This window comes from Coturnix japonica, chromosome 1, assembly GCF_001577835.2.
Source record: "Coturnix japonica isolate 7356 chromosome 1, Coturnix japonica 2.1, whole genome shotgun sequence".
Classification (NCBI taxonomy): domain Eukaryota; kingdom Metazoa; phylum Chordata; class Aves; order Galliformes; family Phasianidae; genus Coturnix; species Coturnix japonica.
In genome coordinates, this window is record NC_029516.1 from 83,171,756 (window position 1) to 83,195,423 (window position 23,668).

General features: G+C 37.9%; 1 long non-coding RNA gene across 1 annotated transcript in view; it reads left to right on the plus strand.

Annotated features, from left to right (window-relative positions):
• Positions 1-3,797: 3,797 nt before the first annotated feature.
• LOC107321321 overlaps positions 3,798-23,668 on the plus strand; it is a 28,083-nt gene continuing 8,212 nt past the window's right edge. Inside the window, exons 1-3 of the long non-coding RNA XR_001558534.2 lie at positions 3,798-4,369; positions 6,490-6,546; positions 7,548-7,609. This is a non-coding gene — a long non-coding RNA (uncharacterized LOC107321321). The remainder of the gene's footprint in view (positions 4,370-6,489; positions 6,547-7,547; positions 7,610-23,668) is intronic.

Consider the following 23,668-nt stretch of genomic DNA (forward strand, 5'->3'; position numbering starts at 1 on the left):
ATTTCCCCTGCTAAATTACTAGTTACCTACTTTTATCAGACTGGGCAGATTGTTGTCTCTAGGAATGCATGTTTTTATCTTCTGGAAATTGTATTTTCTGCTTGGCTGGGTGCTGCTGTTCTGTCAGATGCTGTGATCATGCTTGCACATATTCATAGACAAGTATCAGAGCAGCACGCAAATGGAAGTTTCGTAAGCCAAAGGAAAAAATGCTAATTGCAAGGCAAAATGGTACACAGCATGCTTACAGCTATGTAGGCAATAGTGTCATTGTTTAGAACATGATTAAAATATATCTGATATGTCAAGATAAAATGCTTTCTGTAGGGTACAAAACAGTAACATAAATAGCAACTTAAGTACTCAGCTCAGTAATGATAAAAAAGGAGTATCTCCCTTTCCCCCAAAGAGAAATGCCTTGCACAAATGGTGATCAAGAGAACTGCTGCTGTCAGTAGTACTTGTAGAGATGTGGAGCTGTTGATTAAAGAAAAAACAGCTCAGTGGCATTGGGTTAACTTCTGAAAATGGCAAAAGAAAAGCATAGCATCTTCTTAAATATGTGCCAAAATGCCAGTAACAGAGGGAAGAGTTATCACTAGAAGTGAGGTGAGGAAAAATATATTTAATTCCACTTCAACATAACCTAAGGCAATTTTATTTGAAGAAAGGAATATGGACTAGCCTCTGCTTTATTCTTTCTCCTAATTTCTCCAGACATTGCCTTTTCTCTAATCTGTTTCTCTTCTGTGTGTTTATGGGGTTGATTTTATTTTACTGACATGTTATATCATTTCTCTGTTTCTTTGATTCTTGTTGTTTAATGCACCACCTTTTCTTCTTTCTATTTAATTTCAGTCTTCTTGATTTTATTATTATTATTATTATTATTATTATTATTATTATTATTTTATTTTTGGTTGAAATTATTTCTATTAAAGTTTCTCTTGGAAGCTTTGACCAAAGAGAAAGAAAGGATCTACCGCACAAGGGCTCCAGATACTATCAGTAAGTTACAATCACTTCTTCCAGTCTGGGCCTTTCTCACCTCTTGATGCTAAGCCACTTTTAGCTAAAAAGTAATAATAGTAGAGTTTGATACTATACAGTATATCAAATGGGGATAAGAGAGCTATGGAGAATAGAGGAAAGGAAATTTCCAGCTATGTGAGATAAGGAAGAACTTCCCCTCTATTTTATCAGTTCTAGGAAGCTGTGCCCTCACTCAATCAAGTTCACACACAACGTTTCAAAATCCTTGGGAAGGAGTACATGCAAAGAATACTAGCTGCAAGAGGTAAACTCTGTGCTACATTCTGATGTTACAACAGTCTTTCCCTTTGGACTTTCTAAGAGCACTTTATTCAGTCAGATTCCCATCTAGAAATCTGTATCTTCTTTCCTTACCAATAAGCTTCCAGAATTATTTTGATAACAAATGACTTTGATTTCTTCCCATGGCAGTTGCCTCAGTAAGCAGGTCGATTATGTTCTGATTCAGATTGAAAAGTCTTCTACTGAAACCTGTGGGGCACAGTAATTTTCACTGACAAGTTGAACCTTTTTCAACTTGGAGATAGTTTCAAAACTAATGAGAGCTTGCCAAAATGAACAACTCCATTCTCCCTGTTGTCAAGAGTGGATCTAATAACCCACATTTTATGAATAATCAAATATGTAATCAGTAGGAAGGAAAAGCTAATATTATCTGTCATGAGAAAGGACTGAGGAGATGAATACGTAATCTTACTAAAAATACAATTAAGATGAACCCTGGAGAAAGAGCAGAAAAAGAAAACCAAACAGCAGCATAACAGTAACTAATAGGTAAGTGAATATACATTTGTCCTAGTTACATCTAATTAGTTTGTCAAGTCCAGCATCTCTTGCTCGAAGGCCTTTTATACTCTTTGGTGGACATTTGTGCTGATTTGACTGAATAAGACCGAGAAGGCCTTGCTCATGGATAAATCAGTGTTTGTCATTGCTGCTGCCACCATGTGCTGACTTCCATTAAGAATGCAGGATCTGAAAAAAAAATCTCAACCTCTATTCTTATCCTTTTTAATCCAGGAAGATATTCATAGGTTTCCAGTGCAGCCTAGCACTAAATTGCTGTTTGTTCTCTTAAGGAGATCTTTGAGGGCGGTTTTGATTGACTGAAAAATAAACAGACTGCATCATGTAAATAATGTTTAATTTGAGATTAAATATTAGGGTTTGCTCAGATTTCTTTGAGTCTTTCTGTATTCTTCTGCTTGTATGCATATTTAGAAAATTCCATGGGAAAACAAAAAGCCCAGGGACACGTTTTTTGTTGCAAAGATTTTGCATCTTCCATTATTAAGAAACTTCATTGACTGCATAGTTCCTAAATGGATTGAGCTCAGGTGAGACTATGGAAGAGCAGATGAGACGAACATTTTAATAGTTTCTAAATAAATGCATTTTTTTTCCACAACAACATTTGATTTTAAAGATCAAGTTGCTGAAATTGCTTCTTGCATCATTAATGTGTATTTTATACTGGCTGATTGTTCAAATTATTTTGAGTAAGAGCCAGCAGGATTTGTGTGAATATAGACTATGGAATTAAATCACTTGATAGTTTAGAAGTCCCCGCTTTCTGAAAAACAACTTTATCACCAAGACTCATTCCTGGAAATGTGTAAGATTATCAGTTTCTTGACTTCTAAAAATGTAAATCACATTTTAGGACCATCACCAATGTGTATGCTAAGTGCTTGGATAAGATATTCTTTTCACAGTGCAGATAAACTGGAGACCATAAGAAGTTCTTCCGGAAGGGTATAAAAAGCATTACTTTTGTGTTATAAATCACTTGATTATGTCTTTGTTTTTCAACAAATATTTCAGTGTAACTTTGTGAGTGATGGTGCAACTATAATTCAGAAGTATTTCTTATTAGCCCATTTTCTATGTATAAAAATTAAAATCAAACACAGACTTGTGTTGATCAGCCAACTGTTTCATGAGATCCCCAAAATTCAAGACTGATAAAATTCATTGCAGTCAGCCTTTCAGTCATTCTCAGGGGAGGAAAATATTTTTGACAGTTGTCTTTCTCTAAATACAAAAATACTGGGGAAGTTACTGACAGTTCTTTTACTGCATTGCTTATCTGTGCATTTCCTGATAGCTAGCTAACTCTCTTTTCTGTCTTGTATTACTAACACTTCCCTTTTTCTCAAGAGGTGATTGTCTCTCTCTGTCACCCTGGAGCTCTGAATGTTTTCCTCGATTTCCCAGAATCAGTTATTTTTCCATATTTTTTTTTAATCTCCTTCCATTTTGCGTTTGTATTTTCGTATCTCTTCTAAATTGTGAACTCTTGCATGCATCCACTAGCCATTAGATCTTCACCTGCTCCCTCACAGAGGAAGAAGCCCTTTGAGACACACTCTTCTCTATAAATCTTATACTGTGAGTGCTTTTTACTTTCCAACTCTAATAAAACCTTTGATCTTAACATTTATTAGGGACAATCTTTCAAAATCATTTCCATACGCTTAAGAGTGGCTCTTGCTTTCTACTCTTATTATGTTTTAGAATGTTTAGGATTAATAGTAAAACATGATTAGATATTCTGTCACATCTGTGATCTTAAGATTGATCTGACATAGGTGAGATCAGTGAATCATTAGTTCATATTGAACTTTTTTTGAATTTTAACCATTTTCTGATTGCTTTTACTTTTATGAATCTATCTTTACAAAAGAAAAAGGAAAGTCTGAGGTGAGAACCAAGATGCCTCTTAAGTGTATTTTGCTGTCTGACAAAACGACTTGCAGGCTGGTTTCCTGAACTTTTGTGTGCACCCAGGAACACAGAAAATTCCTTCACCAACATGTGGGAAAGTTTATATTAGGAAAAGCATTTGCAGTTAAAAATTAAATAGTCTTAAATCTAAATTATTTTCAGTCTAGGGGGAGCTTGAGGCTGAGGAGCCATCTGGCTTTTGCTGATACCAGAGCAAACTGGGAAAATGCCAGGTGACTTCTACAGAGGGGCAGAAATAAGGGAGGTGAGTTTGTTTGGTAGGAGGGGGAGGGCTAACATCACTGCAGCTTGTTTTGATTAGGTGAGTTGTTAGTCTCTGTCCTTCAGTAAAGCAGGTTGTTCTGAAAAGAAAAAAAAAGAGTCTCAGCTGCAAATGTAGTCCTTCTGGGCAAGCTGGTATTTTGTTCTGTGTTGTGACTGAAGATTTAGCCCTTAAAACAGGATAAGACCTCCAGCAAGAATGGTGTTCATGCATGAAATTGTACTGTTTAGGCTTGATGGGTGCTTAGAAAAAGGCAAACGCAGCTGAGTTTGCAGCATCTCTCTCATCTGTTGAAGTGAAGTCAAGGTAAGATGGTCTATCTTTCCTCATATCTTTCTGAAGATTTGTGCAGATGAGGTTGCTATCTCTAGGGGCTGTCTTGCAGTGCTACCCCAGGGGCATCTTGGGTGAGCTCCAGGTGCTCTGGTAGCTTGGTTTTGTTGGCTTTGGCAATTCCGACAGTGTTGCCGCTCTCTGACTCTCAAAAGTCAAAGTATTATTATTCTTTTTATGCATGTTATAAATATTGCCCCTCATGATGAGAAACCATGTGATGTTGCTGTGATGTTGTTATGAGTGGGTAATGTGAACCTGAGTGCTAGCAATGATAACATGGGATGGATAAGTCCTACTGTTCTGCAAAGTTGAAGCTTCATCTGAGAACAGTTTTGAGTAGGTGGAATTATATTTTACCGTAGGTCTTTAGATAAATGTTTGGAATTAGGATAGATACTCAAATGCTTTAATGCTCTGAAATGACTTATCCCTATGATAACATTTTCTGAATATGTTATTCTGTCACTTGGTTCCTTTTCTGTGTAACCACTTTCGTGAAAGTGGTTCATGAAAGCTTACAGAAAGGCTTGGTAACATTTTGCTGAAGTGGCAAAATTCTTAGCACTCACCTGTTTCCACTTCTTTTTTTTCCCTAAACAAAGCTGTTCTGTTACATTAACTCTTTCCAACATGTGGTTCAAAAAAGCTTATAAGATTCCTCAGAATATCACCTACAGTATTACTGAGACATTGTCCCTAAGATACTTCTCGATTATAACATAATATTTTTGGTATCCATTTGATTTTTCCTGTTCTCCTTTTATTTCAGTTTCTTTTAGGCTTTCATGAAGAACTGGAATATGCAGATTTTTAAGATGGGCTGGTTATATTATATAGAAAACAATCTAATGTATATTCATTTAAAGAAGAACTTTATGCTGAACATAAAAACTAAAAAGGCTGTAACTTCTTAAAGAAAAGTCAACAGTAAACATTACGTGCTTATCAGTTGGTATGAAGCTCATTAAGTAGAAAATTGCTGTAGGACTCCTGCTTTCTTTGGAAAGTTGTATGCAGGTGTACTCTGGATGTTGGTTACTAGTTGTTTGGAGTGTATGCAGGGATATGTGAAATATCCATGGGATTTGCTCATTTGGCTTTGCATGCTTCTGTAACTAATATTAATTTTTTAGACCCATTGAATTGTATCAAAAAATGCTCGCAATGTGGATCAAAACACTGTGCCCTAAAATACAATTAGAAATAAAAATTATTGGGATTAGTCAGCCATTTCTTAATGGAAAGGTCATAAGAGAATATCCATAAATGACTGTAAAAACACCTGTTTGCAAATTTATTACCATCATGCTATTGTTTACTAAACCCTTTGAGAGAAGCAAGGAGGCAAGAACAAAGTTTTTGAGTAAATTAATACCTTTATGGTAATGATACAATTACTTAATATTTGTTATTAAATTTTTTTTTTTTAAATTGATCCATTTTGGAGAAACAAAACATGCTAGAATGGTGGCTGAAGATCTAATACTCAAGAATAATTTAATTTCAAAAGAGCTGCCAATAAATGGATTTCTGCATTAACGTTCTTATAATTCAATACCAATTTCTGATGTGCTGGAGAATGTTGATGTCATGTCCCTCCCCCTTTTTCTGAAGTCTGGAAACAGTAGACCAGCTTCTTCAGTACAACGTGATGCTGAACAAATGAACTTCACTACTATAAAACTGCCTTATTTTTATAACTTAATAAAATATAGTGCATTTTCCCGCAATTCATTCTGTTTGCTTTGCTGGAAATGACTCTTGCTTTTTCCCCTCGAAAGAGTGAAAACCAATTCCTTCTAAATACTTTTCAATGAACAAGTGGTTAGAAATAAGTCATAACACTTGCTTTAAGCACTTGTCTGAGACTGTGAATTGCTAGTAGCCTAAGCTTAACAAATAAGTGTTAATAGGGAAATTTGGCATTGCTGCAGCCTCAGAAACTGAGGTGAGAATCATAGAATCAACTGAACTGGAAGGAAGAATTCAGAAGACTGACAGCTGCCGTGCACGGGGCTCCCCTGGGAGTGCCTTTCTGGGTGTCTGACTCTCTGCAACACTGTCTCTCACTGTTTCTTCTCTCTGTGCAGTGCACTACAGCCAGGAGCCCTGATCCTGAGCAGTTAATGGGATTCTGATTAGGCTTGGTGAGTTACGATGTGTCTGCTTCCCCACCAGGGAGTCAGTCCATCTCTTCAGAGCTGCATTTCGCCTCTTGCCGGAGGAATACTGCAATAGCCAGAGGCTGCTCACTGAATATTAATGCTTAGATGAAAACTTACTGCCCTGATTATTATTATTATTTTTAAATCCTCAGAAAAAATTGGCAAGAATTCCTGGGGAGGTGCCCTAAAACCCCTACTCACTGTTCAAGAAGAGAAATTTGATATAATGTAATTGTGTAGACTGGGGTAAATGTAAAATTATCTGACTTGGAATGTTTTTAAATTCAACTTCAGGAATCTTTATAGCTCTGGAAACACTGATGGTTTTGATAGAGATGGCACTTACAGTCTGTACAGTTGATCTTTACAACAGTGTTCTCCTGTTCTTGTCCAAAGTAATAAGCAGCAATTAAATACCGCCTTTATTTTCCTACAGGATATATTTAATTTTTCTTCTAGTTCAATGGCCTTGTTGCATCTGAAGCTACTTACTGCTAACTTTAAAAAAAGGTAGCTAAAGCATGACTAGTACAATTTGAACAAATGTCATTATGGTTTTAAAGAACTACAGAAGACTTTTGACATCACAAATTGATTTTTACTTACAGTGCTAACACATTTTTGTGTAAAGTTACCATCTTAGTGAGTGTTTGAACTGCGCAGTAGTTAATATTATGTAAGCCAAAGCTAATATCTAGTTTTTTAAGAAATAACAAGGAAATGCAACTGAAACTAAGTTGGAGCTTATGAGTCAAGACATATTTTTCTTTCATACAACACTATTTTCATTTGTGTTGCCTCCTATGCTTTCATCTCACCATCCTCTGTGATACTGTTTGTGCCTTAAAATGATTGCAGTTGTAATGCTGTTTTTAAGATGCTTGTTACAATGGCTAAGTAGCAGTAATTGTGAGATCCAGATTTTTTTTTTCCCCTTAGATACTACTTTAGGAATTAATTCTTGACTTCTGTTTTTATACTAGACTTTTCAAGCAACAAAACTTACAAACAATGTTGGTAACTCCTCCATGTACTACTGTCAGTGGTAAGTGGAAATGTTAAAAGTGGAAGTTATTGGTTATTTTATTTTTGTATGAATAAGGCATCAACAAATAAGGAATATTCTCCTTGCTTTGTAGATGAATTGTATTGAAGAGGCATAAAAAAACCCAGAACAACAACAACAATCAAAAAACATGCAAAACTGAAATAGAAGGAAACATCTTTCTAGATTATAAATATAATTTCCACATGAATGTAAAGGGGACCAAAAAAAAAAAAATAGTCTTCAAAAGATGACAGCTGATGGAGAGATGCCCTTCAGATAAAAAAAAAATGAAATCATGGTTAAAATTCCTTGTTAACTCCTGAGCAGCAAATTGTTTGAGATACCTGACAATCATTCTAGTCTCTTCATATTCTTCTGAACTGGAAAAATAGTTGTTCTAGGGACTGCAGTGCCAAGGCCTGTCTAGAAGTCTGGGCAGCAAAAGGGAAAATGAATTATTAAACTGCTTTTTTCTTTTAGTAAACAAATACTCAGACTATAAGGAACACTTCGCCTCTTATTTTCCCTCCTCCTTCTCTCCATTGGATTGTGAAGTATGGCTCAGATCACACGATCACAGTGAGATGTTCCTTGCATGGTGTGCAGGGTGTATGAAGGAGAAAAGGGAAATGAAGCGCATGATTCAATTGCAAGTCACTAGGTATAAGGCTTCCATTAGGTGCTGTGATGCAGCAGCAGTTAAACTAGTAATTCATGAAAGAAAGAGCTACATGTTTGTGGTGGCATAGCACAGAAGGCTGAAGATAGAGTGAAAAACAGTTAGCAGCTAGCATAAAATTCTTCCTTTCAGAAGATAATCATGCTCCTAAGTGAATTTCAAACTGTTCTCAGCTGTGTTGTCTGCTGCTGTTGTATGGTTCTGAAGAGAGGAATTAAAAAATACTTCAGATAGTTAGAGGCAAGGGAGACGATTTGGGGAGGAGTTTTGGCAGGAAATTTTCCTTTGTATTTTGTTCTCTTGGCCAAAATAAGTGTTTGGGAGCTTTCTTTAAACTTGAGTTGGAGAAGTATTTCAGTGTGTGCATAGGTGTGTGTCAGCTCTTGCAGTTTTTGAGTAATAAAATTCAGGTCTAATCCATACTCCTTAGCTCTGTGTTTCTTCTAGAGCTATTCAAAATCCCCTAACATTGAAGGGAGTATTGGCAGAAATAGTAAGTGGCTAAAACCGCGGTCAAGGTCTGCTGCAACCAAAATCTCCACTTCAAATGGCCCACAATCCCTTTAACTTGTGAGCTGTCCTGCTTGCTGAATAAGCATTTCTGTTTTGTCCCTGATGGCTGCGTGGCAGCTGGTTACAATTTGAAAGTGTCTTGTAGCAAGGAGATGTGTAGTTTTTTCTTTTAAGTAATAATCACAGTATGTGACTTGCAGTACACCACATACAACTGCTTCAACAGGAGTGAAAATTCACTTCTTCTGTGGGACAGATACCATCTAGTACACACGTGTTTGTGATAAAACAAAGAAACACCATGCTCCAGTCAGACTTTAATGCATATTTTAGAATATTGGTATTTCCACCAGGAGTTTTTTTGCAACTTTTACTTCCGAATTCAACTAGTCTCAATGAAATGCATTTACAGTCCAGCTGGTATCTGATGCGTCTGTTTACAACAAAGGTTTGTCACTCTTCTTCATTGTTCCTCTTTCAGTGAAATAGTTTCTGCACTTGATGACCCAGCACTGTAGATAAGGTTATCACCACATTATGCTCTTTAAGTCTGCTTGTTATATTCTTAAAAAGGTGCCTTGTTTTGCCTAGTAGTAGAAGAAAAACAGCAACTGGGAAGGTTTTAAGGAGCATGAGGAGATAATAGAGTAGCTTGCAGTAGTTAAAAGTAGATTTATCGCTTTAATGGTATTTTATGGTGTGCTCCTACAAGTGCATCAACAGGTTATGAATAATCAAATCAGAGGATTTGCACAAGCTCTGAAATGCTTGCAGTGTCCCAGCCTCATTTCAAGCTGTGGCAAATAAAGCATAAATACTGCAGGCAGTGTTTTGCTCATCTGTCTGGTATTTAGTCGCTTGTAAAACAGACTCAAAAGGAAAAATGCTGAGAAATGACAAAATGGGGGGAGGGTGGGGAGGATCATTTTAATAGATGTTAATCTGAGTTTTAGAATTCCTTGGAATATTTTACAGAGAGTACTTCTTGTTACAAAAGTTGCTTCGTGCATAATTCCTAGTATATGGAAAAACATCCCTGATGACAATGGTGGCTCAGTTTTTCCACTTGTTACAAAGAATTAGTAAGAATCACTAATATCACAGTGAACCCTTTCATTTACTGCTAGTTATGTGTGGCTGTTTCAAATTTCTAGTAATAATAAGCAAGACAGAACCAACTGCTACCAGTTGGTAAGCCAGTCCTTATTGTCGCTAGGGGTCAGCTGAGGTTGTTGCACATTCTTAATGTGTAGTGGCAAACCTTGTGCAAGCTTGTATGCAGAACATCTGTGTAGCTGCGCTGTGTCCTTCCTTCAGCTTGGACCTGCGGCTACTCTCACTGAGAGCACCAGATTCAAATTCTGTGACTACACCAGACAACATGGGGAGGTGGGGTGCCCGTTGAGCCTGGTTTCTTTGTGACCTATAAGAAAGCTCTGAATACTCCTTGCTCTGGAAAAAAGTTGATGTGTATTAGACTTTTTTTCATGGAGTGGTTTCAGTGGGAATCTCCCAAAGGCACATTTCTGTGTCCTTTCATAAAGACCAAGATTCAAATGAGGTCTTCTCTGGGAGCAGAGAAAAAGATATCTTGGAAGATGAAGTCTCTCAAATGTTTATTTTCAGATCTATGATCCAAATGAAAAGTGCTAATTAAAAAAGATTCACTGATACTCCTAGATTTTATGCAAATATGCTTGTGCATATACAAAGCCTAATCACTCTGTGTTTGCTTATTGAAAGCTACAGCTCCAGAATGATGCAGCAAATTTATGACTGCATAGCACAAAGTTAATCAGACTGCTCAGTTAAGATGCTACACAACTTCAGCGACTCTTTTGAGATCACTAATTACTAGTCAGTCACTGAAAGCTTGAAACATGCTGTTTCTGTACACATCAAGTTTTTCTCCTTATCCTGTAGAGGAGACAGCACGAAATACTGCTGGGCTGTGCTACTGTGCCTTTTTCCATCTGCAAGAGAATAAAGCAATGAATGAAGGACAGCCACCTTCCCAGGTGCTCTATAAGTAAATTGGGAATGGGGAGTGGGAAATCAGTGCTATGGACATTTTCAAGTTATGGCAAGATCATCAGGCTGTAGCCACAGTGGTTGAAATAGCAGGTGCTGATTTCCAATTATCAGCTCTGAAATGGTCTTGTATCACTAACTCTATAATGAAATGAATGAAAATGTTTATAAGAGCTTTTGAGTTTTCCTTCGTAGAATGTCCAAGGTTTGCACAACTTTGTGAGGATTAACCACTAGCAGTTTTTCTTCATTTAGGGACAACTAGAGATGAGGAAAAGTACACTTATGAAATCTCTGTTACAAAAAGCTGATGTTTTGGCTGGATGATTCAAGAATCATTGGCATATCTTCCAGTATACCTATGCTTGGAGCTGTTTAATGAATGTTAGATCAAGCTTTTGGAAGCTGAAGTAGTTTAAGGCAGCATCCAACTCTTTGCTTTCTAGATTTCACAGGTTTTATTTACACTGACAAAGATTTTCTTCCTGACCTGAAATCTTGACTTTTCCTTGAAGTTTACTTTATGATTTAAATCATCTAATGGTATGGATAACATTAATAATGCTCATTTCTTGTTTTATTTGTCACATTCTGTGATAAAGATTGAAAAGTAATTTTACAAGGTTTAGTTAATGCTAGCTCAGATCAATATTCTGAGATGCTGTTATTTACAGTAAAAGAATTCTGTGAAATCATGGGGCAGTCCTGGATTTGTTAGTTGTGATATCAATTAGGTTGAAGCACTTCTAGAAAATACATTGCTTTATACCTTTTTGTACTTCAACAACCTTCCATGTAAAAATTAAATGCTTTCATATGGTTGAGCTGTTAGCTTGGAAGTGCTCTGTCCATGACCTACTATGTGCAGTGTGTTAGTTTTTCAGGCTGAGTTACCATGGCTGAGGTACTTTTGGTGGAAAGAAAAAAAGACACCCGCAGAACACTAATGGTTTTGCATGGATGTAGCACATGCTGTTTGCAAATAAATGCACCCAGACCTTCACCCTGGGTGATTCTTTTCCTGACACTGCAAGATTCTAAATGTGAAATTTAGTGCCCTTAGTTTGTTGGAGATCATTTACAGAAACTGCTAATTTACATTACAATGGAAGCTCTAAACAATTTTGAGTTGACTTCTGCCTCTGTTTGATAAGCTCATTTTTGAATGCCTTTTAAAGCATTTATCTCTCCAGTGTCCCCAAGTATAGTGCTGGGAAGAATGAGGGAGTACGTGTGACACTGACAAGTCTTTACCATTGAAAAGCTACTCATTACTATTTGATGTCAGTGAATCTAGTTTTCTGCAGTTTGATGACTGCAGCTAATTTGCATGAACAAAATTATTTTCCGCTGTGTGTGGAGGTGCAGTGAGCTGGAATCTTGGCCCTGAGCAAAAAAATCAGTTATGTATGCTCATTTTGACTTTACTGTAACAGAACTTAGATATTCAGATCTTTTCTGTGGCTTCGAGGCTCTTGCCTTGCATTGATGTGCACCTTAACATTTATTTACACTGTACTTTTGCTTCTTGTTTAGAAAAGTCTTTTTGTGGTGTCTTTTCATTGCTGGAGCTTCACTGATGAAACTTGTATTATGTAACTTGGTCCTATTTCACTAATCATAACAGTGCATTCTGCCATGAAAGTCTTGAAATAAACACTTTTCTCTTTTATTCTTCTTTCTTCATCTGCTTATAATATAAGCTACCAAGATAAGGAAGATCTCATCAACACACATTTGTCTTTTTTTTTTTTTTTTTTTTCCAATGCAGGTGTGACTTTCATTCAGATCTTAGGAGCATTACAAAGTCATATCTAACACTGTTGTTATCAGTTGCATTATGTATCTTTTTCCATGGTTCTTGATGCAGTGAATTCATTGTAATGTTGAAATTTTTATCTATGTTTCTAGAAGGAAAAACAGCAGTGGACTTGCAGCATTATGTTAATGACCTAAGAGACAAAGTTAATCAAGGCAGAAGTTTTTAAGTACCTTGAACTATGAAGAGCAACATCTTACAAGGGTATATGTTGAATTGCATATTTTGCTGACCTATGTTCAATGACCAGTAACCAATTAATTTTTTAAATTAAACTATCAAATTTATTTACAGTGCTTAAGCAATACAAATGGATCCTGTTGACTGATCAGAAAACTAGCAAGAAAAAATAAAGGAAAAAAGCCTTAACTTCCCAGAATCAAGTCTGAGACAGTGGATCGAACATTTTAGTAAGTGCTTGTTCTAAGCAAGACTTAAATAGACATTTACTGTGATTCTGCATATCTTAGGCTTTAAAAATCTATTTTATTATGAACCTTCATCAGCAATTTGCTGGGATACTGACATCTGGCAGAACAGATAATGTCACAACTATGGGTTTTTTCCACTTAAAGAATATTATCTTTTTTCCTTGAAATAATGAACAAAATGACCTTGAGCACAAGGTGATGCCCATCTAAAGGCTGAATAGTCAGATGTTCTTATGTAGCTTGCCTTCTCACACCAGCTCCTTTCTCTTTTCTCTTTCTGTTCTACCCCCCTTGGCTTTTCCTTTTCATTTTTCCTTCCCTCTTACTTCCTAGTGCTCAGATGAGAGCACCTTTATTAAGTCTTTTATGAAAAGCTTGGTGAGAGAAAAAACTGCAGTTAGAGTAATGGAAAGACCAAATGACTTCTTCTGCAATTTTTGTCAAGTTACAAGGAATTGTGATTTACTACTTAAAAAATAAATTTAAAAATATCTGATTACCTACTTGCCAAGTCTGTTGTTATAAGCCTCATACCCTTCATGAGAGTTTAAAAGTTAGAATTCTGACAAGGTAGCACTGGTTGTCATTTCTACTTGGCATTTACAACAAAATGGTTTGGTTTCTATCTAAGCTGCCAAACTGGCATAAAGTTCCTTAAGTGACGATGGAGAAATAACAATGATATTGATAGAGACAGGTATGTGAGAGTTTTCATCTTTATTAGTATAAAAATGTACAACTTCAAAAAGGGGTTAAAAATGTTTTATTAGTGTATTTTCAAACTTCTATGTTTGGCGCAGAATATGCTGATCAATGTTGCGATAGTATCTGTAGAAAACAATTCCGTCTTGCCAAGAAATATCATGCATTGTTTCATACACTTGGCATCTGAACGCATCCTAAATATTTGCTCCAAACTTCATGTTTGGTTTAACAAAAATAATTGTTGAGAGTTCTTATGTAAGGAAACAGAAGAAAAAGACTGTGGGTTCCCCATCCCTGGAGGTTCAAGGCCAGATTAGATGAGGCCCTGGGCAGCCTGGTCTAGTATTAAATATGGAGGTTGGTGGCCCTGCTTCTGGCAGAGTGGTTGGAGGTTCATCATCCCTGGGGTCCCTTCTAGCCCAAGCCATTCTATGAATGTGTGGTACTGCTTTATTACTGAAATACTCCAGTTACAAATGATCTGACTTATTTTGAACGAAGAGAGATTATTTTTTTTCTTCAGGTGACCTATCTTACCAAAAACCTGTTTTTTTCAGTAATCTCCAAGTATTTTTAAGTCTTACTTTGATATATTGCCTACAACTCTGAGACGGTGAAAACCTGCAAGTAATTGGTGAGCCTTTTATTACCTTACTGTTTCCCATCTGTTGATTGAGCTTGAAGAGTCCCTTTCTTCTTTGAGCTTTTACAGTGTTCACTGACTCTGACGTATTTAATTTGCTTTGTGCATTATGTATGACAAGAAGCACCTTGCTTACCACACAGGGAACAGTCTGTGCTGTGAACTGTGGTGCTTGTCTGCTGCATGTGGTTTTAATCTCAAACACAGACACTTATAAAAATCCATGTAGGATTAAAAAATGAAAAAGATTAATTGGGGTTCCATCAGGCTGGTAGATGGTCACTGTCGGGGTCCCCAGGGTTCCATTTTGGGGCCACTTTCCTTTCATGTTTATGCAGATGACTTGAATGCAGGACTAGAAGACGTTCTGAGCAAGTTTGCTGACTACTAAACTAGGAGGAGCTGCTGACTATCAGGGCTGAGAGGGCTTGCAAAGAGATCTAACAAATTAGAGAGCTAGGCAATAGCCATCCACATGAAGTTTAACAAAAGCAAGTGCCAGATTCTGCACCTGGGAAGGGGCAACCCTGGCTATACATACAGACTGGGGGATGAGATGCTGGAGAGCAGCCCTGCTGAAAGGGATTTGGGGGTCTTGGTTGACAGCAAGTTGAACATGAGTTAGCAATGTGTCCATTTATACTCTGTGCATTATCAAGACTTGGGAAGGAGAGCTGCAAGCTTTGATCTTTAATGACTGTCAAAATGTGAGCTAATTGTTAACAAGCAAAACATTTGTTTTGCTGAATTTCAGACTAGTGTTAGGAAGATCTTTGGAAAATCTTCCATGGTACATACTGCATGTCTGGAGCAAGAAATGCTTTGCTTACTGTCAGTTTATTTGCCACTTCTTTTGAATCTTAACTTTTTTNCTTATAAACATCTCCAAGTGCAGTATTTTCCTGGCAAGCATGCAAATTTAGTTTTACCTAATGAAGAAATGAAAAATATCTCTTCCAATCAACCATTTGGATTTTTTGTTTTTAATGACTTCTTTTCAAAATTACATCAAACAAAAAATAAAAAATAAAAATGATGGTTTGGCACATCTAATTATACTATTTTTTTTTTTCCAACACTGCGTTTTGTAGGCAATATTTCACTTGAAACAATCATTATTTTTCTACATTAGTCAACAGCACATGCTTCAGTCTGTACTTTGCAGCCTCAGGTTGTCAAACTCATTAGCGTGATTACAGTGTATGTAATAAGACTAATAATGAACATCCTCACCCATATCCAGGTTCACTGGAAGTTAATAGAAATTCAGCTTTTGATTTAATTTTTATATTTTGGACTTGATCTTTGTGGGTCCCTTCCAACTCGAGATAGTCCCTTATTGTGTGATTGTTCCACATCAGGAAAAACATTTTAGATGTAGGACCTACAGTAAAGATTGGAAAAATCTGGAAGCTTACATGAAAAAATAAGCAAAGTTTGAATGTTCATTCTTGCATTTGCAATCTAGGCAGCTCTCAAAATCTCATTTATTGAACTCATACAAACCATTTAGGATAAACAGAGCCTTTACACTGAAATATTTTAAAATGTTGTTGTTGAAAAGTGCAAAACAGTCATGAAGGTAAAAAAGAAATGGGCGGAGGGAAGGGGGAGGAATACAACTCAGTCTTGAACTGCCAAAAGTAAAATTCAGTATGTGCTCATCTAGTCCAGTTGTTTTTTTTCCCCTCATATTAAATCTTGCTTAAATAATGACACTTAGTCAAAAGATGTTAACATTTTCCATACACTGGTGTTCACTGATCCAAACTATGATCAATACTTAAGAAAAATAAGTATTGGGATATGTTGATAATGATGAAAGCTTTATTTTTGCCAAGCTCTGATGTCTGTGGCAGATATAAAATGCAAGTTAGAAGGCAATATAATTTTTTTTTATATTTTTCATTTTTATTGAAAATATAAAGAATGCAGTTAGTGTAGAGCAGAAGCACTTTTAGAATACAAGGACATGCTGTCTACTACTTTCTGCCACACAACAAGTGACTATCACTGGAGGAGTGGGGGCTTATACAGGGGGTGTGGAAAAAGATGGATGTTCCTGATCCTAGGTGGGAAAAACGCAGTGGAGGTCTGTTGGCGAAGGCTCTCTAGTAGCAATCATTTCTTCTGTTGAGGAAAGTGTGTGGAGTTTGTGAAGACACTACTTCCTGACAAGGTTAAATGACAACCTTCAGACTCTGAGTGTAAATGGATGCACTCCTAATAGAGTTCAACAGTCCTGGCTAGATTATGTTGTGTGGTTTTGTATAATGTACCATATTTATGCATAGACTCTGCCTTCCTATGTGGATATCTGCTTTTCATCAGCGCATGTCTCCACAGACTTTTCCTTGGTGGGAAAGAGATTTGCAACCCAACACATTTCTATCCTGAGTGTGTAGGAAATTTCTATGATGCGTTTATCCCTTCTGCATGGGGATCTTTTGAGGTGTCTGGTTTTGTTCAGTATCTTCATCAGTGACCTGGATGGAGGAATAAAATACACTCTCAGCAAGTTTGCTAATGATACAAAGCTAGGAGGAATGGCTGACACACTAGAAGGCTGTGCTGCCATTCAATGAATTAGGACAGACTGGAGAGCTAAGTAGAAACTAACAGACAAAGGTTCTCCAGGTGCAGAGTCCTACACCGGGGGAAGAATAACAGCATGTGTTGGTACAGGTTATAGGCTGATCTGCTGGAGATGGGCTCTGAACGTAATGACCTGGCTGCTCTGGTAGACAACAGGTTGGCCATGAGCTAGCAATGTGACCTTATGGCTAAGAAGGCCAGTTGTATCCTGGGATGCTTTAGAAAGAGTGGGGGATCTTATCAGTGCTAAAGTGTGAGTGTCGAATGGATGGGGCTGGGCTCTTTTGAGGTGTGCCCAGCAATCAGACAAGGGGCAATGGGCACAAACACAGCAAGTTCCAAACAAACATGAGGAAAAGCTTCACGCTGAAGGTGACAGAGCACTGGAGCAGGCTTCCTAGAGAGGTATGTGAACAATTGCTAACAGAAGTGGAACTGTTGACTTTTCCTGCCCCTATTCTAACAATGTGTGCTCTCTGCATGAACTTTTGTTTCCAGAGAAAGAGAACAGGGTAAAAATGACAAAGCAACAAAAAGCCAGTAACAGTACTGTCTGGAAATAACGTAATGCAATGTAATCTGTTGCTCTGGCACGAACGTTGCTAGAGGAGATGGCACAATCTTCCTTCTTGCTTAACCAACTACAGTAACTCTTTTGCAGAAGAGTGTTACTTTATCATTACTTTTTAAAAATCACTTTCAAATCATTAATCAACAAGATTCCTGAAAGCTTGGATAATTAGAATGGACATTCATGATAATTATCTTGACTTTCACTTGCTAAGTGATATGACAGCTCAGGGAGCTCAGGCTTTTGAGCGTAACTTGGCTTTAGTTCAAGGGGTACTTTAGTTGCTTCTCATTTGCTATGTGAAATGAAGATGACTCATGGGTGAAAAAAAAGCAGAGTTGGTATGTGGATTTCCTCTGTACACACAGGCAAACAAACAGGCTACCACTGGTATTTTTTACTGCACATCAGGAGTACTAATGAGGTTCAACAAGGGCAACTGCAAGGTGCTGCACTTGGGTTGGGGAAATCCCAGGTATTTATACAGTCTGGGAGAAGAACCCCTTAAGAGCAGCCCGGTAGAGGAGGACTTGAGGGTCCCGATAGACAAAAGCTGGACACGAGCCAGCAATGTGTCCTTGCAGCCTGAAAGGCCAACTGTGTTCTGGGCTGTATTAAAAGAGGAGTGGCCAGCAGGGACAGGGAGGTGATTGTTCCCCATTACTCAGCTCTTGTGAGGTCCCTTCTGGAGTACTGCATCTAAGCCAGGGGCCCCCACCACGAGAAAGATGCACAGCTCTTGGAATGAGTCCGAGGAGGGACACTAAGATGATCAGAGGGCTGGAGCACCTCTCCTATGAGGAAAGGTTGAGGGAACTGGGCTTGTTTAGCTTGGAGAAGGGAAGGATCTGGGGAGACCTCATTGTGGCTTTCCAGTATTTGAAAAGAGCATATAAACAGGAGTGGGAGTAGCTGTTTAAAAGGGTGGATAGTGGTATGACAGGGGGGAATGGTCTTAAACTGAGATAGGAGAGGTTTATGCTGGATATTAGGAGGAAGTTTTTCACTCAGAGGGTGATGACACACTGGAGCAGGTTTCCCAATAAGGCTGTGGATACCCTGTCCCTGGATTTCACTAACACTGCATCTACTGCATCTGTCTGATGCTTAGTACAGGAAGTGTGGTTACTCACATCAGTAGATGAAGTTGTGAAAGTTTTTTTGGTGAGTGTGAAACTACTGCAATTTTGAAGCAGTTGTCTTGATTTAGTTTACATCAGATGCTAAAGATGTGCTACAGGGCAATGCCTGATCTCTTTAATGGTAGTATGGGGGTAGCACACATGTTGTATGCGTTTTATCCGTAAGATATATCTGTATGCATTGCAAATGGTCATGTTCTCTGTAAGTTGGTTCTGGTAGCTGAAGCCATGCCTTTAGTGGTTGGCTGTGGTTTAACCCAGCAGGCACTGAAATCCCACACAGCTGTTCACTCACTTCCCTTTCATTGTGGACTGGGGAAGAAAACTGGAAATAGAAGCACAAGAAAAAATGGATTGAGATGAGGAATGTTTAATAAGAAATGGGGTGTTGGGGTGTTAAGAGAGCCAACCAAAAACCCAACGACAACAACGAAGAATAAACAAAACAAATTATGCACATTGCAGTTGGTCACAGTCTGTTGAACAATACCCACCCAGTTTCTGAGCAATGGCAATAGCCCCTCCCCCTCCCCAGCCAACTGCCTCTAACATTTTGGTTAATATACCATCATGGTTTCTATACATGATACAGCTTTGGACAGTTTGAGTCAGGCCAGTGGTGAGGAACTTGATTCCCTGGGGCAGACACCATCCTGATATGTAAACGCCTGAGATCTGATAGTGTATGCCATGCTGTGAGACATGCTATAGCATGATCTGCCCCTTTAGGTAATTCTGTTGGCTAATTGCGGTACATGCTTCAGTTGCATACTAGCTGCTGGACGGTTTAGTTTCAGACCTTTGTGGGGAAACCACTGAGAGCAGAGCTGAGTCAGCAGCTGCTTCTCCTTTCTGCCCTTCTATCACTTCTGCTGTGGCTGTGAACAATGCCAGGGCTGTCTCTAGTGGTTTCATGTAGAGGCTGCTGAACAGTCTCTTGTTGAAATGGCTATTGCTTCCTAGCACAGCCAGAGAAGAGCAACAAAACTTTGAGGAACCTGGAGCACAGGTTTTATGGGCGAGGGAAATGGGATTGTTCAGTCTGAAGAAGTAGAGGCATGGGAAAAAAATCTTTCTCTCCTCAGTGATGTGAAAGAAGGATGTAGCAAGGTGTGGGTCATTCTCTTCTCCCAGGTAACAGCAACAGGATAAGAGGGAATGGCCTCAAGTTGCAACAGGGGAGGTTCCGGTTGGATAATAGGAAACATTTCTTCTCAGAAGGAGTGGTGAGATATTGAAACAGGGAGGTGGTGGAGTCACTGTTCTTGTAGATGTGGTCCTGCAGGACATGATTAGTGGGCATGGTGATGATGTGTTGATGGTTGGATTAGATGACCCTTTCTAACCTTAATGATTCTATGATTCTGTATGTCAGGGGAGAAAGTCCTGTTTTGCCCCACCAAAGAGTGGGGGACCTTCTGGCAAAGTCATGTTCTAAGTAAGTACCTGCTTAGAGACTGCCATGAGACCCTACCTTGCCCTTGCCTTACCTGGAAGTTTGTTTACATTAGGTTTCAAAATCTGTGTTTATTTGATACAACTTTGTGTTTGCAACTCCTTAGTCTGAAGAATGTGATGAGCCCCAGGCTCCTCTTTGTCACATAGCATACGGTCTTTTAAGAATAAAATATCTAGTATGTGTGTGTGGGGGGGTTTAATTATCAAGTTAGCAGACTTTAAAACATTACAAAGTACATTTTGCTTTGTAACAGTAGTTGTGGAAGGCTTATGGGAGAAAAGTGAGTTAACAGTATTTTAGAGGAGACACTGATTTTCATACCTGAACTCCTCTTAGCACCAAGCACCCTGGGTTATGTACTTATGTACTTACTTACTTGTAAATATGTGATTAATATATTTGCACCATAAAACAATATTTCATTCTTGCCCCAAACTCAACACCAGCTCCTTGCTGGAGGGAATGCTTTGCAACAAGCTGGTGTGCTCTGGAAAATAACTCACTGAGGGGAGAAAAAAAAAATTGCAGAACTGGTGAACCTACATTATGAGAACAAGGGCAAAAATGGAATTTATTGATCCAGGACACAGTGACAGAACATAGGCTGATAAGTGTATTGTCTGAGGAAGTAAGGGCTAAAGCTGCCAGCAGGAATCCATGCTGTATTCTGTAGAATCACTGTGTAAGCAATAGCAGGAGCTGAGCAGATTATCTTTATGGCTGTTTGGTGGCATTCCCCGGCCCCATGCAGAGATTTTACATCCCTAGGCTGTTTGTATAATAAACCTCGCCTGTAACAAAAAGTGTGCTCATGGGTCATTCTCCTAAGAGCTGTGATATATATATATATATATATATGTATATATATATATATATATTTGGCTGAGTATTTCATATAATCAGCTCATAAGTGGAAAATAAAATTCAAAATGCATCCGTTAAAAAACAGCAAGCAGTATTTTGACTGAAGACCAGCACTGTAGTAGTTCATAAAATATTCTCTGTCTTCTCATTCTCTCATGGCTAGACTGCAATATAACTGCATCTCCTGTAATGGAGCTACTCTGGGGCTCTGGTAACCACAGAGTAGTTGAGAATACATGTAAACTGAAGACCATGTGCAAGGAAGAGCATGAAAATGTCTGACCTCAACTACAATTCTGTGGGCACTATGGATACTGACCAATAAGAAACAAAATACTTTTGGCTTGAGCTAAAACTTGCTCTATCCTGATCTATAAATTTCCTGATTATGTAGTACTTTTCTTTTTCTTGCATCTTTTTAGATTTTTTGTTTTTTCTCCCCTCACTATTTCTAAATTCTTGATGTTGCAAGAGAAGATTGTACAGTTAGAAAGATTTGACAAGACAGAGTAACAGCTGAAATGGAACAATCTTGATTTTGTCATAGCTTTATGAGCCTCAGTTATTGCTCTTTTTCAGAAAACAGCAATTTTTGCTCATTATTTAATGATGAAAAATAACTCCCATCACTTAAACCATCTGCATAAGGAAAAACTGATTAATGAGTTCATCTTCTGTTTTTGGCTTTCTTTGGTTTTGGCAACTGCTGTGTATGTGTTGTCATGGACGGATCTTGTACTGTCACTCGTTAGGTGATCTTGTTTGATGTGCTTGGTATAGTACTGTATTGCTAGGTCTAAGTATAATTTTAAAACTGTAACTGCCATTATGGCAAAAGATTACTATAAATAAGGCTTTGACTTTTTTTTTCTGTTCAGCTGGTGGCGTGGCCATTATATAACAAGATTACTCCTGAAATGAACCCCTGCAGTCATCAGAGGTACTGCTCACTGCTTGAAAGATGTGCTTTCAAACTGAATTTGAAAAGACTGTAGGGATTAATACAGCTGAATGTGAAAATAATGACATCTTGACAATGTTGGGATAAAATATCTTAAAAATCTGAGTTTGTCATAAGAAGATCAACATCTTCCTTTAATTTCTTTCTTTAGCATTACAGGCTAAATATCAATCTTTCCATTATTGTTGTATTCTGCAGTGTTTTGTCAGTCAACTAATTTAAAGCCAGCCTTTTTCCAATTTGTATTTGACAAATTCATTAGAAATTGAAGGATTTTTGGTAGTATGATTTGAGCTTTTGCAGCATTTCCAGTAGCTTGAAATACAACTCCTTGAATTTCTTAATGAAATGCACCTCTGAAATTCAGATCATCTTTCTCCTGAATAGCTTTCAGTATTTCCTTTCTCTTATCAGATATAGGAGTACTATTATAGAAATACTGAAAGCTATAAACGCTCTCTGTGTCTTCATTTTGCTGTGAAGTTATTGAGACATTTGCAAGATGTTTGTAGCTACAAACAATCTTTATTCCATTCAGGAGGTTGGTCAGGCTGTCTTCTCCTTAAGGAAGGGATGAGAAAGTTTCTCCTCTGTTCTGTCCGCCCTCTCACTCTCCCTCTTCCTCTCCCCCCCCCCCCCCCTCTCCCCCCCCCCCAAAAAAAAGGGGGGGGAAAAAAGGAAAAAAAAAAAAAAAGGGAAATGGAAACTTTGCTATAATGGCTAAAAAAAAACCCAATTCATTAGGATGAAATAGAAAGTATAGAAAGCCTGAAGTCTGACTGCTGCTTGGACTACTACCGCTGAGAGGAGAACATGACGACTAGAAGAGATAGACTTTTTTTTTAACATTTAGTCTGAAGGGAACCTGTTTCAGCAGAGAGTTGGACTCAGTGATCTCTGGAAATCTTCCAGTCCCTACGATTCTGTCATTCTGTGATTTGAGTAGAATGAGTTATATTAGCTGACAATAACAAGACAAACTTAGCTAAAAGCATGATATTTTCTACCCTCTCAGAAACTGTTAGTCCCTCAGCTTACCAGCACTGCTCACTGCAATCTAAGAGTGAAAGCATGGGGCCTCATCTCATCTATACATTGCAAATGGAAGAAAACTTTTACAAAGGATAAGGAAAAAGGAGAAATGCTTACCTGCAGACTGCAAGCTCTGCTAGAATTCATGGAAATGGTATACTGAGTACATACTTTAGCCTCAAGTGTCAAGGGAACAACATATCACACCTGCTGCATTGTCCTTCCTAGAGTATATCCCCACAATCTCTTTATCTGAAATTCTGAACCAGCCTCTGGATCACCTCTTGTTGATTTTTGAAAATCAACTGTATTATTATTGTATTATTATTTATGCATTGAAACTGATAGTGTGTGTGGGAGGGGGAGGACGGGACTGGAAATATAATGCCTGTGTGATAACTTCCGTGATGTCAATTTCTTTCCTATTTGGCATTTGCATCTTTGTTATATGAAGCCAAACAGGAAGGGAAAGAGCTGAAGTGGTCCCAGTGTGGGGAACTCTGGAAGAAAGATTGCTTTTATTTATTTATTTATTTATTTTTCTTGCATCCTGAAGACAATTCTGATCTGAGTGGTGCTTGTCAGATAAATGGTCTTTCAAGATAAAATAA